A 20,343-nucleotide genomic window follows, 5' to 3' on the forward strand; every position below is an offset into this window, starting at 1 on the left:
GGAACGGTAAATATTTTTTTACGATGCAAGGGCCGCAGTTTTTGGAAGTAAGCACATTGGCTTTTGACCCCGATATCCACCAATCGCGTTGTCTTAATATTGGGAAATTTGGCTAGAAGAGATAATAGTGGAGTTGAAATCGGATACAGGAAGCACGAGAAGGGGGTCACTTCATGCATCAACAATATATGTTGGGGAAAGGCGAAAAGGGTGCAAATGACTGGCACGTTGTAGTTGTCCAACAGAGCTGAAGCGCACAGCTAAGTGATCTTAATCATCACGAGGCAGCTCACACAATATATTCCTGCGTAATGTTAATATATGAACCGTACCGAAATGATGGTAGTGCAATTTGGGTGAAAGAGGAACCCTGGGTTATAGGGAACTCATATGAAAACAAATCGCAAACTTATGAAGCGGTTTTTAAGGGAAAAAATCAAAATCAAATATTTCATTGCAGCCCCGCGAGGATATGGATAGAAGAGAGGCGATGACTTTGGTGGGTATGATTTGATTGCTTTTATAATTCAAGAAAACTACAAGCACAGGAACGATAACTACATATTTTGAACATTGATCATTTTTGATTTAAGAAATTTGAATTTAACATTTTTTTCAGAAGAGGCGTAAATCGGGGTGGCAGAGTAATTTTTATCCTGACTCCAGCCAAATCACGATCATAATCCTGGTCGAGCGCAATGCCCATCATATTGCAAATTTCTAGTTAATATAGCTCCATTAGATTTTGTTTTTGGAGTTTTGAACGGAACAAACTTTTATTAATAATAATAGACTGAAAAAAAGTAAAAGTAGGGCAGAATAATCTTAGAAAAGATACATTAGTTTTAGAAAGCAGGTTTCCAGGAACGTAAAAGTAAATTTACATAACACGGAAGGTCACAATAAAATCAATTCGGTCTTATTACCTAGTTTTTCAAAACATATGTAGATGTTAGAACAGAGGAGGAAAACATCATAAAATCACATTTGATGCGTTTATACTGACTTATTCTGTGTGCTATATTCGCGATTGGATATTATCATAGATAACAGACTCCTAATTTTTAGAAAAGAACGTCCCGAATAATGCGGTCCGATTTAAACTAGAAAATGATATTAAAATGTACATGATATTTGGCAGAAATGGTAATTGGTTACGAAATGAGCTTTTACACTTGGAGAATAGCATGAAGATTGCGTAATATTGAGCGAAATAATTTAAACAGATCTAAATTTTTAAAAATAAATTTCTTAGCCTTTCGGCACCTAGCTCGGTTTAGCAACCAATATAGGAAGATGGTTAGCCTGGAGCGCACACACGCTGTGAGAAGTAGATAGACCTGATCAAATTCTTACCTTGAATTTATCAATTGAAATTTATAAGAATTTTGTACGGATCGGCAAAGGAATATGCATAATTCTAAAATGAATACCTCGGAATTAAGTGAAGAAAAAATACAACCACGTATGTAGAATGGGATACTGTACATTGAAAAAGACTGTTAAACCTGATTCGAGGTAACTGAGAATTTTTATAATTAACTGTACTATTCTCAAGCCGTTCTGAATATTCTGATAATTGTCTTAGTTTAACGGAGTAGCTTGTAATCATACATAATAGGGATATTCAGGATATTTCAACCTTTCCATTTTAAATGAAAAATGTTTTGGTGAAAAAAATAAAATTTAGTACCTTTTAGTTCCAAATAGCAGATTAAAAATTCCTTTGAAATCTGTCGCTGTTAGCACTATTTTCCACATTTCTGGAAGCTGAAAGTTCAATATCAAAAAGTTGGAGTATATGATTTCCGAAAATATTGTCCTGCCTATTTTTTACGACTTCCTACAAATAAAGGACATTACTACTATTCTTCCTTACTTTTCCCTATCGCTACAAGATAGCAAACTAGCATTCTTGCGGCGTGATACCTTCAAATCTATGACAAACTCAAAATTTTTTTCGTTCCACACATATGGTGACGTTTTTCTCTTCTTCCTGCATTGATTATTCCATGCGTTTTATTCTGAAATCTCCTGAATTTAGTCCCAACTGGCGTCAAGCTCTTAGAAGAAATTGTCTGCAAAATAATGTAAACAAAATTATCTTTTTTATATATATTTTCTAGGAAATTGTTTATCTCATGTTTATACTCTATTTTTTGTTTTTATTATCTACTTTAGATGTTGGAATTTATATGCATATATCATTTCTGGTAATTGTCAGATGCTGCATAGAGCGTTACTTAGGCTTATACATCAACCGCGTTGATTCTTCTAAACAATACCGTTCCCTCGTTGGATACAGCCCCTAAGATGTTTGGCCACTCGTCAATCAATACATGCAGATTATTTTAACAGAAATTTCTACACCGCTTTGACGATAGCTCTCCGTAAGGAATCATAATTGCGGTGGCCACGTTTGCCGACGATCCCCCTAGCTCTGCCTAGAGCCAGAGGGATTGAGATTGTGTGATTGATTGAGAATGCGTACACATTTCACATTGTCACACCAAGGTACAATTAAGAATAACTGAATCAATTCTAAAAAGTGAAAAATAAGGAATCTGTGAACTAAATAAAAGGAAGAATACTGCATACAGAAAACTGCCCCGGCAAACCTTGAATTTCAATCAAAATCTCTGTTGAGTTTTGCACATCTTTATTGGCATTGGTTCTCATTTGTGCGATTGTGGTAGCGTGCGTGGCTGTTTAGCTTGGTGGCAAAATCAATCGTAGAAAGCGGCAATCCGAAAAAATCGCAGTCACCTTATCAATTCTTCTTCTTCTTTTTCTTCAGCCTTTGTTCCGTTCACAAGCGCCGTCGACTGGCCGTGATCGGCTTCGCCATTTGGTTCTATCGATTGCCTGATCTAGGTGCAATCTCGGGACTTTTAAAACCCCATCCAGCGTATCAAGCCACCGCTGTTTCGGCCTGCTTTTTGGTCGTTTACCATCGACTTCGATGTTCAGACCAATCTTGGCAAGCGAATTCTCGTTAGCACAAATTGCGACGCATCGAGGACGTCTCTTTCGCAATTTTTCCACGATCGATGCAACCCCATAACAATCGCGAATATCCTCATTTCGGATGTAATCAAAACGTGTCACACCACTAGTCCAACGCAACATCTTCGTCTCCATTACCGCAAGACGCCGTTCATTGTCTTTTATAGTCGGTCAACACTCAGAACAATAGAGAGCGACAGGACGGACGACATTGCGGTAAATTTTAGATATGAGACGTTCGTTGATACGTCGATCGCAAAGAACACCAGTTATGGAACGCCACTTCATCCAGGTTGCGTTAACTGGTTACATGGATTCGCACACACATAAGTGCTATAGAAACTGACACAAAATACACTCCCAGATGCGCAGAACGCACTGCGAACTTGACTCGCCCTCAAACCGGATTTTGATTTGATTTTTAATAGTGTCTTACTTTTAACATAGTCACTTATATTTAACTAAATTTAAATTAACCAGCTTTACCCTTATGTTACGACCCGGGTCCATCCACGTGCAATTATTTAAATTACTTTCGTTCTTGAAAACATATTAATAGACAAATAAATTATGAATGTTTATTTCCATTTTTAATTGTTTATAAAGCACATATCTTAGGTATACAATGATTACAATAATAACTATATTTCACAATACCGTCGTTGCGAAAAAAGTATCGAATTTTAGATATTTACGCACTTATAAAAAAAACAATGGAATTACATTGTATTCTAAATATTTAGTTATTTTTGCATATTCGTTATAAACGGGAATAACACTTATACACTATACATTTGTCACTTTAGCATAATTATAATAATAATCGTTGGCGCAATAATCCATATTGGATCAGGGCCTTGAAGATACTGTAGGGGGCAATGTGTTCAGCATTGCGCTCGCACGAGATTATTACCCTGATTTGACTCAGGTACTCATTCACAGCTAAGTCGACTGGTATCCGACGTCAAATCACGTTACAAATCCTTCCGTATCGATAGCCTTTATATAGCATTATTATAAAACTTAATTATTTGTGGCTAAATCATCATCCAAAAAATAAATAAATGTACAGTAGTGGTAAAAAACTTTGGAAACATCTCTGTGAAGAGAATCAAATGCTTGTAAACTTTTTATTTTTTGATGTAATTCAAAATTTTTTTTTGTGCTGAAGCTTTCTGTATATTTTTTCGCATGGATCTTATTGCTGTGAATTTAAATTAAAAAACAAAAAAAAACAAGAATTGAAATCATAAAATTCTTAATGGATCAAAACTTGGGAAACTTTTTTCTAAAGTTGGATATTGCAGTTTTTAACCAAATCTAAAACACTTTCAAATGAGATAAAGGAACTAATGATTAGTGCAATCGAGAATGGTAACACTTTATGAGAAGTCGGAGTGCTTTTTGGTGTTACAAAATCTGCGCTATGGAGAGTCCATAAAAAATGGAAGGAAAGGGGTACGGTAGACCGTTCAAAAAGAGATGGATGCCTAACTAACTTAACGAAATCAATGCGCAGATCCTTGGTTAACGCTCCGTAAGACAATCAACAACGGTCTACGACAAGGGGATGTCCTATCATGCGTCCTCTTTAACCTGGCCCTCGAGAAAGTGATCCGTGATGCTGAGGTACCATTCTCTTTAAGTCCACCCAACTACTGGCCTATGCTGACGATATCGACATCATGGGAAGAACCACCCGAGGCGTACAAACTGCCTTCATCCAGATCGTGCAGGCGGCGCGAGATCTTGGGCTGCACATCAATGAAGGCAAGACAAAGTATATAATGGCAACGTCAGCATCGAAAACCAACCAACCAACAACATCAAACCGCACTGGTCAAACAGGAAGAATAAGTATAGGAGAATACAACTTTGAACCCTTGATAATTTCTCTTATCTAGGGTCGAAAATCACAACCGATAACAGTTACGATGAGGAAATCCGCGCACGGTTGTTGTCAGCCAACAGAGCCTATTTCAGCCTACAAAAACTGTTCCGCTCGAAACGTCTCACCATAGGGTCAAAGCTCTTACTGTACAAGACAATGATCTTGCCAGTCCTCATGTATTCCTCGGAGACTTGGGTTCTTAGCAAGAAAAATTGCGAACTCTTGGCCGCGTTCGAGAGAAGAATTCTCCAAAGAATTTTTGGCCCTCTACATGAGGATGGACGATTCCGTAGCCTACATAACGACGAAATCTATGAGCGATACATGACCGTCCGGTTGTGGATAAAATCCGGCTCGATAGGTTACGGTGGGCGGGTCACTTAATCCGTATGGATGAGGATGATCCAGCCCGGAAAGTCTATAAGGGCAAAATCTATGGTAGAAAAAGAAGACGAGGCAGACCCTGCCTCAGATGGAGCGATGGCGTAGGTCAGGACGCCAGACAGCTTTTAGAGATATCGAATTGGTGGACCTCGGCACAAAACCGGGATGTCTGGAGTTCCTTATTAAGGTAGGCCTAGACCGGATACCGGTTGTTGCTCCGTTGATGATGATGATGAAGACAATCTGCACAAAAATAGTACACATGTTCAAAAGAAGCTGTTGAATTTTACAATGTTCAAATATCGACACCAGCTGCTCTACGTCTTTTGCGGTTGTGAAACAATTGATGTTTACTAATATGGTCTAATTATAATAACTTTTAGTAAAAATGGACTAATGTCCAACAAAAAATCTTGGATTGGAAATTTGTCGAAACTCATAAAGATTGATCAGTCGCTGATTGGGGTTGCGTTTTGTGGAGCAACGAAAGCAAGCTTAATCTGTTTGGTACTGATGGAAGTAGATACGTTCGCCATCCAGCTGAAGCCTCCAACGATCCCAAGTACCAAGTAGCATGGGGATGGAAGCATGATTTGGGGCTGATATTAGTTTTGTGTGAAATGTTCGATATTATAGGGTGCTTTTCTTGTGATGGTGTTGGTCAATTGGTTCAAGTTGAAGTAGTTATGAGAACGCCAATGTTTTATGACGTTTTGTGAAAGCACATGTTATTAGCTGCTCATGACAAAATGTTAAAATACTGGGTCTTCTCACAGAATAGCGTTCCTAAGCACACGTCCAAGTTTGTTCAGAATTGGCCAAATGACAACCAAGGTGCAAAAATAAACTGGCCTTCTTAAAGTCCTCACCGGAATCTTATTGAGTATCTTTGAGAAGAGTTAGATTGACGTATTTGAGATCAAAACTTTACTAAAACAGCTGAACTAATGGCTCTCTCCAACAAATAGCTCATAACTCTAGTTGATGTAATAATGAAGTTAGTTGAATCTATTTCGTGACGATGTGAAGCGGTAAGAAAGCCTAGAGTCTATTCAACAAGATGTTACAAAAAATTACTACTTTTTTCACATTGATATTGTTGCAAAATGGCCACTTTAGTTTTTTAATCGAAAGTTTTTTGTTTTTATTTGACCACTGTAGTAGTAGTACACTGACCACTACTGTATATATTATAAAAGCTTTACACCCACATTAGCACATCAACTCTTGTTATCTCACCCATTGCGCGAATTAAATATATTTTCCGACATTTTTTATGCACGAAAAATTAAAATCATACGCAATATTTACTAAAAAATTTTAAATAATATTGGCAATACACGAACGTCCGAAAATACCGATCAACATACGGAAATATCCGAGCTATGTTAGTAATAACTGCGCGATGCTTATATCTTTCTTCTTCAAGTAAACGAAACATACTAAACTGTTTCCCGAATATATATATACATTCGTTTCAAAACTGTTTCTCAGATATCAAAATAATAGAGACCCTTCTTTTTGCTTATCTATTCAACTCAAGGAACCTGGCCTTCACTGGATTAAGAAAGTATATTGGGTTTTATACCTGATTTGGGATTACAAACGTCACAATTTGTAATTAAATAATATAAAACAAAAGTCACTACTCGGGTAGTAAACAACATAGACTTTTTTGGGTGATAACACAAGGGTTAATCTTATTGTAATGGTTGGCTATTGCAACTCTTTGGCCTACCTGATCTTCTCCCTAATTTACTTTACTTGTGTAGATTTTACGTTATACATCGACCATAACAATTTTATTTTTAAGACAAATAGTATTTTAGAAAGTTGCATTTAGAAAGTTTTATGTTGGTTCTCATTATTTGGTAGGACCTTAAGAATGTGGCCAATGGAGTTGTGGTACCCTATTGATATGGATGCCTCGCAAGTGGGTTTGGATGATCCTCCGTTCTTCCGAAGAATCTCTCTATTAGATTGAGAGCGAACTCTCTAAAAGATTTTATTTTTGTTCGTCGACATACTTACGCGCCTCGTCTGCATTTTTGTCCCCCATTTGTAGGACCCACCAATAGAGTGACGTGAGATTCAGCTTTTGAATGCCTCATTTTTTCCCGTGACTTTCGTTGAGCAAATGATCCACGTAGGGACTCGAGCAAGCTTCGTTTTGGTGCTAGACCTACTCTTTTGTAAATTAGTGCTATTTCTTTTGGTACTAACTGCACGAAATTTAATTCCTGAGTATTTAATTGTTCGTGAACTGCTCATTGTTGCGCTCCTGATATTAAACTACAGGTGTTTAGATCTTTTGTGAAAAGATCTAGATCCACTGTATCTAGACTACCCCCGAAAGATATAGATTCTTGTATTGGTTTCATTGATTTTTCTACCCCAGCTATGGTAGAATTTGCCAAGAACTACCAAGAAGTTTTCAATCGCTTTAGCTGTCTTATCGGCGCGAAAGTTCGAAGAGAAATGTGCCTCAAATTGAATCACATCTGTGCAACTCTCAGGGATCAGAATACCAGCCGTGAAAATATTGAAAAATATTGGTTCTGAAATGGACCTCTATGATAATTTCAAAGGTACTGGCAAGAGGTCGGAGTATTCATTTCTCATATATAGGGATAGGGATGGGGGAATTTATAGTCAATTTTCTTTCGAGTTTCACTTCCTGTTTATAGTCTTCTTGGTATATATAAAATGAAACTGATACACTGCAGATAGGTACAAATGAATAACAGAAAAGCTAATATCAAATCGAATTACAACATATTAATTGGGGTTAAATGCGCCAGTGACATTGCATAATCATTATGATGGAAGTTTTCAGCAGATTCTACGATATTATCAAAAATTAATTATGAACGCTTAGGTGGACTATGATTGGAGAAAGGACATTAATGATAATCATATTGTAGCCTATGAAAACTGAGTGAAGTTACCATCCAATACAAAGCATACATTTGACATGTTAACATGTCAATTGGGTTTAAACAACCAACGGCAAATAATACCACAGTATGGTTTAAACATTTAATTTTAACATATACTTTGAGCAATATGTGAAGCACCATTTTTATAGCTCCTTTTATAAGCAGTAGTACCCAGAAAGATGCTACATACAACAGTAAGGTAAGTACCCATGGGGATAGGCTGTGGATTCAAATCAGAAAATTGAACTTGCCAGACTTCATAAACTTTACATTCAAAATGAACTTCTGGAACTAGCTGAGTTACATGAAATAATTTGACGGAAAGACCATTAATTTCATTGGCTTTACCCACTTAAGAAAATAAAATTATAAATAAATAAATAAAGATAAATTTCAATCAGCAACAGTATTTTAAATTTGAAGGTTGCAAGTTTCCTGTATTGAAATCAATAATATTGAACAATAATTCAAGTAGAATTTCCACCTTAATCTCAAGGACCATTGATATAATTGTCAGTCCTTCAGGGTATATTGACATTCCTCTGCGCCTTTTCCAACCAGAATCAGGATCATCGTCAGTAAAATTTTGAAAATATGTATTTCGGAAAATAGGGACTAACGATTTCGTCCAGGGCAGAGGCAACTCATCAGACGCTGCCTCAACTCTGCCCTGGGAGCAGCGTGACCGAAAGTGACAACAGATGGAAAACGCTCCTTTATATAATTGCAAAAAAACGTCGTCAAGGGATACATATTATATTCAAGTTAAACCGCCAATAGTCTGAGCCTAAGCTAGACTAGAGCTAGATTATTGTTTAGAATCATGAGGGTTCCTAAGTCCACATCCACTTGATGTTGGACCAGACCAAATGGAGAGCAACTTACTCTCACGTTATTTGGTCCACGGACCCCTACTTTGGACCGGACCAAATGAAGAGCAGTTTGCTCTCACGTTATTTTATCCACGGACCCCTCGTTAGGGGCATAGCACCCAAGCAAGTGAGGCAGTGTCTGATGAGTTACCTTTGCCTTGGACGAAATCGTTAGCGCCTAGTTTTGAATACTTCGGTGCTATGCTCCAAAGTAGGGGTCCGTGGACCAAATAACGTGAGAGTAAGTTGCTCTCCATTTGGTCTGGTCCAACATCAAGTGGATATGGACTTAGGAGCCCTCATTATCCTAAACAATAATGTATTTCGGCTTTAACAAGTTTTCGCCAAGACATTATCTAGCCACAAACAAATCAATATGAAGGTCATCCTAGATGAGCCGTACAGTTGACAAATGGTACTATTTTGATTTAAGAAAAGAAATTGTGTAGACACAGATTCTTTATCAAAGCAACTTATTGTCTATATGATTCAAACATCCAATTTAGCTGAAACAACAAAATACATAAAAATATAAATCGCCAAAGTTTCATGCCAATGAAATGCCATAAACAAAGTAACAGACAGTCCAAGTTATATTTTCCGAATTTATGACTTTTGGCGCATATCAAACATCTATGCACCCAGTTCCCTGTTTTTGATTTATTTGGTTTTTTTTCAGTTTATTTTGTCTCTTTACTTCTCTACTCCTTTGCTCATCCTTCATCTTTGAAGATGTAAACATTTAATAACAACATTTTTAATATCCGAAATGAAGCTGTAGTACTTTTTGGTGTAAATAGGCGTACGATAAATTTATTGAAAAAATTGTGGAAAAGTCTTCTAATTATGAGATTTTTATTACAATATACATTTTCTACTCAACAATTAGTCCTTTTCTAGACACAATTTATATTTCAAAATAATTTTGGTTTAAAAGTCTCAACTTTAAAACTTTTCAAAATAAATGAATACAATTCCTCCCTTGATCGAAAAACATTAATCAAATTGCGTTAATGAGACGATTCGTTCCTTAAAAGTAAAGTCATTGAAATTGTGTTAGAATGCATGCTTTTATCTTAGAGGGAATCCAACCAAGTTACTCATTATTTCTGGCACAATGTCTAGAAATGGACTTCGTTAAGATACTAACCACATTGTGCTGGCTAGCATGTTCAATAAATCTAAGTTCTAATATCTATTTATGTGTTTGTTTGTTTGCTACTGAATCTAAAGGCGGTTGCCCGTAGAAAAGTAAAACAAAGAAAATCATACAAATCCATCTGTCCATACTGTACAAAACATCCATTCCCGTTGTTTTTCGATACTGCTATAAGTGGTGGTGGTGCATGCACATTTTTGTAATTTCACCACAAATAGACGAAGGATATAATGATCCAGACAGACTTGGCAAACGAATATTGACCTTTCCTCCCCTTTTTGCTACATGGCGAATTGTGGCAACTTTTGACTTACTGTGGAGTGCAGACGAACGCTGTGCATACTCGTATAAGGGACATTTACCTATGCGTCTTATAGTTCTTTAAAATTCTACTCTCCCTTTCCACCCCATCGCAAGCTGTGGTTGAATTTTTGCAGCATAGAAGACCCTTGCGATAAATCCAGTTTAGGGAAGACGATATTTCCAGTTTCTTTCATGAACACAGTAAGAAATGAATGTTTTTGGATATTGTTCAATTGTATAAAAAGAAAAACATCTTGAAATCAGCGATTATCACCTTATTGCACAAACACCCATCTATGAAAATGTAAAATATAGTAGAGTCGCATCGTAAGCATTGCGCACCCCGATTTAAGCGACCGCAATTTAACAAATAGAGCATATTAAATAAGGAAAAAAATAAGAAAAAACGCATTCTCTAAGGAAATTTTGGATTATGGAAAACACATTCACATCACAAAACAACCTAATAAGAACCGTATAATGTATTTATTTATTTAATTAAGTCATGAAAGTCCTGGGGATTTAACGTGAGTACCTGCCGTGTAGGCATAATCCCACGGTCCTCTTCGAACACGGATTGATTTTGGGACCACAATCAGAGCCCCGCCATGCAAGCACAGCGGTCCTGGTTTATACTGAGTGCAGGCTCAGCATTCATATCAGTGGATGCGAGGCCTACCTAACACCTCTGCCGCAACTAAGGGGTACGGCGCCCGAGTTGTACAGCGCAACTCCACGCTTGAGCTCCGAGGAGCCTTGCCCGCGATGTAGGCATAACCACAACCACCATGAAACTCCCACTAGGAGGCCAACCGCAAATAACCGGGCCGAGAATACATCCTCCAGGAATTCTCCTGGAGCATATGCTCTCAGAGGGCCGTCCCGGTTCCCATGGTATCAGATAACCTCCGGTGAGGCTTCGTGGCGTGAGTCCCTTGCAGACTCGGGTCTGATCGCCCTCCTCGAGTACGTGGGGACGGAACTCCCCAACGGGTTAACTGGAATCAGCCCGAAGCGGAGAACCGCAACGGAACCTTTCACCAGCTAACTACCGCTCTGCGTACAATTTAATTAAGACATATTGTAAATTTAAGTTGCAGCGCTTTATTTACCTATCTACATATGTGAAAAAGTCAACCAGTTGACATTTTTAGCGATTTGAGAGCTTTTACGCACCGTAGGGGTGCTGCTGTTAATTCTAAATCTACTCAATTCCCATGAAAGTCAACTTACCTAGTTATTTCTTATAATCAATAATTCGAAAACTATTTCCTTTGGTTCGAATTATTTGCCAAATTTCACGTTGAAAAAAGAAAGAAACAAGGCTAAGGGAAGCCTATTGCATCATGGCAATCAATTAATGTGAATACTGCGTTTGCATGTGCACCACGACGAGGTTCTCCTCGGCTACTTGATTTTGCTTCGGACGACAAGATTCCTGCCCCGTCTGCCTCCTTGACACCTTAGAGCACCTCATGGAGGGACTTTCAAAGCGGTCTGATCAGTCCGTCGGTCTGCTCATCCCTTTCTATGTTCCTATGACCAGGAGGTGAGAGGTGCGGCTGAAGGTCCGAAGTTGCCTTGCAGTGACATGGTCGGGCTGACCTCTTTGGAAATAAAAATCACGTGCACGGGTCTCTAGGCGCGATGAATATCTGAGTGAAATACAGCTCTAATAAATTTCCATGGAAAAACCTTTTTTTTTTACTGTAGCATTATGCCGTCTGACTGTTAATTAAAAAAGCTGTTTAGAGCTCAGCTGATTTTATCCTCGGTGTATAATGTGTCGATATTTTCCAACGGCTAAGGCTGCATAGCCTCCAAGCGGGGTCCGCAAACACAGTCTTCCGCGTTGCTGAGCATGTGCATGGACTTATAGCTCAAGGGTCTCAATAAAAACTCTGTTGCAGTTGTCTTCAAATTTGTTAGGGCTGATACTTTCGATGTTCTCTCAATACTAATCAGAACCACTTCCAGTCTGTCCTCAAGGCCGATTTATACCTCTCCAGGTAGTCCTTGCATGGCTGCCAGTATTTATTTCTGTAATGATGTTGAAGATCTACCTGTTCAGCTCTCAGAGATTGTGGAGGACTTTGTTTCTTCCGCAGTGGCAATGTCTTTTTACCTTCTCTAGAGTTCCAAATTGCCGTTCGTCCATTGCGCGTTTGTTCTTCTTAGGAGCACTGGTTAGTTTCGTTCTGATAACCTGACCCAATTTCCTCGAGGAGACTGGTAGTATGCAACTGTGATCTGAAAAGGTTTTGTGATCAGACACTCTTCCATTACCTACTCTGAAAGTCACATTATTCGTTAGCATTGGGGTATCAAGGACGTAATCTCAACGATTACGATCAACGATTAAATCAGGATAATAATCATGGATCACCGCAATTTTTTTTTCCAACCTTTGCCTCGTTAACAAGCGGGGTCTGCTCGTCGGGATCGATTTCACCATTTGGTTCTACCAAATGCCTGATTGGATGCAATCGCGAGGCTTCTGGCACTAACTGCTGTCGTAGAGCATACCAGATGAGTTCGTGTGGCACATGGTCAAACGCTTGCTCCAGATCCAGAAATGCAATGTAAAAAGGGTGATGTTTCTCCATGAGTAATCGTGCAGCGTGTATTGCGTCAATAGTTCCGCAGTTCTTGATAAATCCGGCTTAATTCATGATTATTTCAACGATTTCGCGGATACGATTCTCAAGGATGCATTCAAAAATCTTTATCAATATGAAAAGCATTTTAATTGATGAACAGTATTAATTTCTCCATGAGAATTTGTTCGGTATTCTTCCGAAAGGATATCGGTAGTGGTTTTAATTTTACTTGGCTTCCACCTTCCTCGGTATTTACAACGTCTTGCTGGCTACGGCGAACCTTGATACAAGCTTTCGTTTGACTTTGATACTTTCGTCTCAATTCTTGATCGTGAGCTTTGTTTCCACTCTGTCACTGAAATGTGTCTATCCAAGCCGATTTCTGTTTGCCTAAAAGTAAGTAGTTCTTGGGAAATTTACCACTCCATACCATAAATCTGTAATTTCGACTTTGTCTTCGATTTTTCAAAAGTACATGGAAATCTCAATATTGGTAATAAAGTTATAGTTGCCAATTTCCTGTGAATTGATACTCCTAAGACACAAAATGTCAGTATACGGAAGGACTAACAAAAGTTCAAATTGACACTTTCGTTTTCAGTTAGGGCAATTTTATAAATTGTAGATTGTTTGATGGGTTGATGGGTTCCCGCATTTTAAATGATGTTCAAAAGGAGGCACTCGGTCATTTAAATATTTCCTTGCGAAATTTAAAACCGACCAATTTAGCATTGGAATCCTCGTTTAAGGTAAAACGTCAACAACGCCTTCGGATAGGGACTGACCTCACGCCCTTTGACTATCGAAAACGAACTATGATTGGTTTCTAGATTATGCGCATGCTTGTGGACAATGACAGCGAGGGTCCCTAGGATGTTCCCTTTCTCCAACTCCAGTATAAGCTGGGTATTGTGGACCTAAGTCGAAGTAAAATGATGGGACTCTGAGGAGTACGTCTACCCTTCTTAACATATGTATGACAATGTGCTTTTGTACTCTGGAATGCCATATGGTGTTTTTGACGGTTACAACAAGGCACGCTCTCTTGATATGGGAGCCAGTTTCTGACAAAATTCTTACTGCTAGATTCCAGTCTAGGTTAAGGAACAATTGTACAATTCTATGCACCAATCGAGATTCCTGACATAGTGGAGAAGGATGCATTTTATGAGTAATAACATAAAGTTTAGGCTCAGGCTTCAAAAGTGACATCGTGGTCGTGATAGTTAATCTGAATGCCAAGGTGAGCTTTGACTGTAACGATAATAGTGGCAGGTTTATGGATTTCTGCAGCGTCCACTGCCTCGTTATTGGTGGCACATTATTCGAGCAGAGAGCTTGCCGTAAGGTCAGTTGGGTTTTAGCTGACCGACATCGTACGAGTATTCAAACTGACCACTTACGTTCAGCAGTAGATTTAGGAATTATCTTCTGGATGTGCCTACTGCTGCCACCGGCCTTGAAAGGGATCACAATTTGATGATCGCTTACCTTCGCAGGTTTGGGGAACTACAACCCTCCAAGTTTGGTATCGTTCGCTTGTACGATCTAGGTATTCCTCTGCAGTGGAAGAGCTGTCTTGTTGATCGGATGGCAGATAGACTGAATCAACCGCCTGAGGATTTCGATGAGCACCCATGGGCACCCATCAAAAAAGTTTTTTTTCTCGGGTGCGACGCAGGATGTTAGCCACGTCCCGATGGGGCGGCATATAATTTGGCTGACTGCAGAATCATGGAAGCGGATGGATTAACGGAAGGGGTTGACGGCTCTATTGAACGCTGCGCGCTGTGGTCGTGATACGCTTGAATTCCGATACAGTGCAAAATCCCAGGAAGTTCAGCAAAGTGTGCGCCATGACAAGAGAAAATTTATCATTGCGCTGGTCAGAGAAGCTGAAGATGCCGTACAACGCAATAATTTCAGAAGTATATACCACGTCACGGAAGAGTTTGTATGTGGCCACAAACCTGTGAAGAGCGTTAACGTCGCCATTGGCGACTGACAATTGGGAGTGTATCTGGGACAATTGAGGAGGGGTATCTGTTTGCTTTCTGCCCTCGTAAAAATACCAGCAACAAACAACAATTCTGAGACGCAAAAACATATTGAAAGCTTGATCGGCAGAGCAGCCTGGTTTCCGCTCTGGATCTGGAGTTTTACGCTAATTTTATCAGCATCGGGCAAGCCAGTCTTTTGCTATTTTGCGGACTGATTTGAAGGTTTTGTAATTCAAACATTTGAATAAGGTAAAGTCTACCGGCGAATGATTGAGTGAAAGTCGAAGGCGATAATTCATCGATCTTCATTTGTCTTGCGGATCATTTAGCTGAAACGGAGTATTTTATGAGCCCTATCGACATAGTTTACGTTTAGCTCCTGTTATGACTATTTTGCCGTAATTTTGGCAGCTAACCATGCTTGCATCATAAGCTGCCCCGAAGAAAAACTCTTGAAGAAAATATCCCTTGGTGAAATTTGGTGAAACACTAATTCAAGCTTCGTTCAAGTCGATCGTCCTTAGCAACCACAGTAGGGACAAAGAAAACGACTTGAAGTAATCAATCGGACTGAATAATTCTTTACTGCAAACATTCCTTTAAATAAATGCGTACAATGCACTTTGCTACCTTGAAAAAATATTAGACCTTCCAGTGATCTTCCAAATTTCACCTTAACAAGTTTAGATAGATGTAATGATTGGAAGGATGTCGTAGGTGTTACTTTCATACCCTGTCGAGCAAGATACTTTTTGAATCACAATTGGATACTTTTCGAATTGAATCTTAAGATGGAGATTACATAAAAAACTATCTTACCATGACCGTCTAACCGATCCCGGAAAACTGATTGGAGATATCTTCAATGTTTACTACAAGCACAAAATTTAGCAGCTCTATAATAGACGGTTGCCGCGTCAACACCTCCCACGCGCCATCGTTCGGGATTACCTGAAATGCTCTTTAGTTCCCTCCTACGATTTCCCGTGATGTTAGCTCTGCTCCTCTACTGTCCCCGCCAAGTGCCCTTCCCTCTGGGCAACAGACTTGTTGCCATTTTGGGAGAGCGAATTCCATTGTATGACGTAGCCCGCAATGTCATTGTCGCCCCTCCTTTATCCACTGCCACTTCCGCCTTTCGATCACAGTGTACACGAGTGCCAGGCTTGTGCTCCGACCAAGTACTTCTTTTGAGATAGTTGACAAAAGCTTGGAGTTTTTGACTAACGGTGGAGTGGTTGGACTTTTTTCAATTCGAATTGAAAATAGCAGCGACTTGGTAAAGACTCAGTAAAATTCTGTTCAAAGATCCCAGACATGCTTCCTATCTAAAAAGATTGTAATTTGTCAGACTTATCTGGCAACACACCGGAACTGTTGGTGAATATGCATTTCCTCTCTAGTCGAACCTCAGTTAGAGCAGAAGTGCAGCATGCTGAGTAGCAAGACTGTAGATGTTTCATCAACTTTTACGGATGGAAATATAAAGTGGGCTACTAATAGCTTCTATCAATGCAAGTTCCCTGGATTTCACGGGATATTGAGGTTCCTTTTACAGAAGTAAATGTGAACAGTAGTCTTGTGGCTAAAGAAGATTTCTGGAGATTGAATTTTGCTCAGCTACGTTCAACATTCCTAAGGACGAATATAAGTTGTTTTTATACCGAAGGCTAAAGAGCGAAACCATGAGCCGGTAAAAAAAGGTCAGTCCTTTAAGCCTCATTCGGAACAAATCTAGCAGTCCTAGATCGGGTAGCGCTAAGCAGGTCTCAGCATGAGACAGTCCTCGCTTAATTTTCCCTAATACTAATTGTGGAGGCGGTGAATTTTGGTTTCAATTAGATTGTTGCGCCAACGATTATTGTTATTATTCAGCGTTCTCCGACTGAACGGCCAGGGATTGAAACTATTCGCTAGTGTGAAGTATCACATTAGTGATGCAGACCCATAAGATGGGGCCTGCAACCAAAATAGTTCCCCAGATGAGCCATAGTATGTACGCCACATCCTCATTTTCGGCTCGGTTGTGTGATCCTATGGGTTGACGAAAGACTAGAACACAAAGAGCAGTATTTGCCGGCACCAAGAGTACTTTTCGATTATGCCTAAAGGGGCTCTTAATATTTTTTTTACACCTCTTCATCCGAGACTATCATATTAAATACACCGCAACAAGATGCTGGACCACTAAACCTTAGGAGAACTGGACGTTATTCTAATTAACTATACCAGACGAAGAGTTAGTCATAAGAAAACTTCACGATAATTGCATATTGGAAAGATAGTGAAATCATCCTAGGTTTTCATACTTTGATCTTTCAAAATAGACGGTGAGTTAGAGCTGGGATCTGGTCAGAATCATGCGGCCTCTACGAGTCGTTTAGCCTGTCCATTTAAGCTATCATTATAAGTACAGTTGTTGGCAATCTGGAAAGCGCGTCGTTCGTTGAAACAAAATATCACTGTAAGCAGGTCAAAATATGACTGTCGGGCAAGTCAAAATCTTGCCAAATTCCATAAGGAGTAAAATTTCTATCTGTAACGGGCGACAAGCTCTAGTCGCTTGTGCCATTATACAATTATCAATAAGTTGGGAGAATTCAGGTATGAGAGTTTTTGTGTATTTCTTTTTATAAAAACATTTGAATGGGCATGTTCCGTTAATACCTAGCACGTAATGTATGTATATATTATGTGAGAATACCCACTTTCGCGTGCTACTGAGATTCAAATTCTTGAAGCGACAACTTTGACCTGTTGTAACTTCGTTAGTAATAGTGCAAACTTGGTAGGATCATGCTCATGTTATAGTCTACATTGCTCCAAAATTTCGTGATTCTAGGATCAATTTAAGGGGGTTTTGCAATCAATTACTAAAAATTAGATTAATATACTATTATTAACTTTATTTGAATAGATATCAGTATAGGCGCCATATAGCGGCAGCCTCTTAATTTTTTTTTAGATTCTTCGGTTGAGTAATTTCTGAGAATGTGCCCGTAAAGAAATGATCACTTTCCATTTCCGCACTCCCCAATAAACCGGCTTCGGAAAGAACTAACCGAGACCTTTCATTTGATACCCCACATGATTGTATTTGGTGAAAAAAAATTACACCCCCCTTTTGCATGACGTAACTCGCCTTTTGCGTGGGCGTTCACAGTTCCCACCCTTCCACCAAATATGTAGAGGGCATTGGCACCTTAGAGACCATGCCACAGAAATGGGCTTTTCAACTGCGAAGTAGAGGAATACAGTCTCACTTTTTTTGAATGGAATCGTTGGTCATTATAACAATGGGATATCGACTATCCCTTATAGCAAAGATGAAATAACTTATATCATAGGTCTTCCCATATAATAATTTTATATTGCACATTTGTTTCTGCAAATCGGCTACATTCATACACATACGATAGCACATTACACTCTAAAACACTGTCCAAATAATTCCTCCCATCACTTTACATATAAACATGGTAAAAATGTTAAATCTGATATGTGTTTGACGCTAAATCCTATCAGTCACGTCTGGTTTTTATTAAAAGTTTTCGGTGGAATGTATCAAGAGATTGGTTCCTTCTCAATGTTCTGATCATCATTTCTGCTTTACAAAATTACATCGTGTCACATTTCCATAGCGCAATCCATGAATTCCCAATGCCGGCTCAATCCCGTCTGATGCAAGGTTCAAAATGTGGGTGAGTGGATTGAGGTGGGCAAATAAAGTGTTCAAAACGATCAAGGTCTAGACGTAGTAGCACTCGGCAATAGGAAATCGACATTACTGAAGTTCATGTGCACGAACTGCTGTGCATAGTATGTACAACGTATAAACCCTGGACTGAACAAACTATGAGAAGGGTTCAATTCCAAGGTGGCTGCACGCAAAGTCGACTTCCCTATGTACAAACTTTGAAGAGCTATGGGGGGATGTTAGCTGCATTAAATGTCTTATACTATTGGGGTTGAGTAATTTGATGTCTGCTTGCTTGCGCAGGAGGAGGAATCTCAAGGGAATGGGTTGCAAGCGCCCGATGGGTGTAGCGTCTCCAGCAGGACTGCACTCCCAGCCAGAACAAGCATATGAATAGCATTCGCTTCCGCCCGCTCGGCTATTGATAAATATAACGGAGAGTGAGAAGCTTGGAAGCAATGACCTTCACCGACCTGTCTAGGTCTGGTGACTTTGTATGGCGTTGCATATACTCACGTTATATAGTGCAAGCCAGCAACAGCAAAATGCAAACAGTCGGTCATCAGCCTCGAAACGACAAGCGCTCGGTCGATATGCAATACGGAGTATTCAGCCTGCAGTATGCAGAAAACACCATCGAAACAAATCGCCCCCTTCCTCTCCTTTTGGCCCAGTAAATAAGTCAGCGAACGTTCGACGGTCGTCGACGCTAACGCTTATGCTGACGTTGTTAACATCAACCGTGAAGGAAGGAGGAAAGAGATGCGTTTGGGAACCAAACGGATGCTATTCGGTTTTTTCAAAAAAGTTGCTGCCTTCGAAGCAGGCTTTGCGATTGAGTGAGCATAGGGCTAAGAAAAATTTAACCCCATGGTATAGTTCGACGGAATAGCGACTTCACCGTGATAACGAAGCCGACACTAATTTCCCGTTGTTTCACAACTACCAGACTGCAAACTTTTGCGCTAAATGGTTGTTGGTTGGAAGCACTCATTGATCTGTTTTAGCAATGCAGCGCCATGATTCACATGATAACAAAAAGGGTTAAACACTGGACTTCAGTCGCGTAACAATAGATGTTACGCTGTGTGATATGCAGCTCGTTTTGCTCGAAAAATGCACGAAGAAAACATCATATGAAGGGAAGATACATTCGACATTGTTGTTATTACACCCTAAACAGGTCTATCACGAAGACGATATTGGGAAAATGATAATAATGGAGCCAATCTAACCACATTTTGATCCAAGTAAAAATGATTTTTTATAGCGAAATCAGGGTGAATGAGGAGTGAGAAAACTCACATTTGCAACCAAAACATTGTAAGCTTCCGCATAGAACCGCCGTCTGCGCTGGTACTTTGAAAGAGTAGATGGTAACATGGAAATCAATCTGATAACTTTTATTCTGTTATTATTCGGCAGTGGTAATCTCCATGGAAGGATCAGTGAGGCGCGGAACGATGTAAAATGGAATTCAGTCCCCCATTGA

General features: G+C 39.4%; 1 long non-coding RNA gene across 1 annotated transcript in view; it reads right to left on the minus strand.

Moving 5' to 3' along the window:
• Positions 1-1,710: 1,710 nt before the first annotated feature.
• LOC119649437 overlaps positions 1,711-20,343 on the minus strand; it is a 67,639-nt gene continuing 49,006 nt past the window's right edge. Inside the window, exons 2-3 of the long non-coding RNA XR_005249131.1 lie at positions 1,930-2,078; positions 1,711-1,843 (exon numbers count right to left, since the gene is read on the minus strand). This is a non-coding gene — a long non-coding RNA (uncharacterized LOC119649437). The remainder of the gene's footprint in view (positions 1,844-1,929; positions 2,079-20,343) is intronic.

Source organism: Hermetia illucens, chromosome 2 (assembly GCF_905115235.1).
Source record: "Hermetia illucens chromosome 2, iHerIll2.2.curated.20191125, whole genome shotgun sequence".
Taxonomy (NCBI): Eukaryota; Metazoa; Arthropoda; class Insecta; order Diptera; family Stratiomyidae; genus Hermetia; species Hermetia illucens.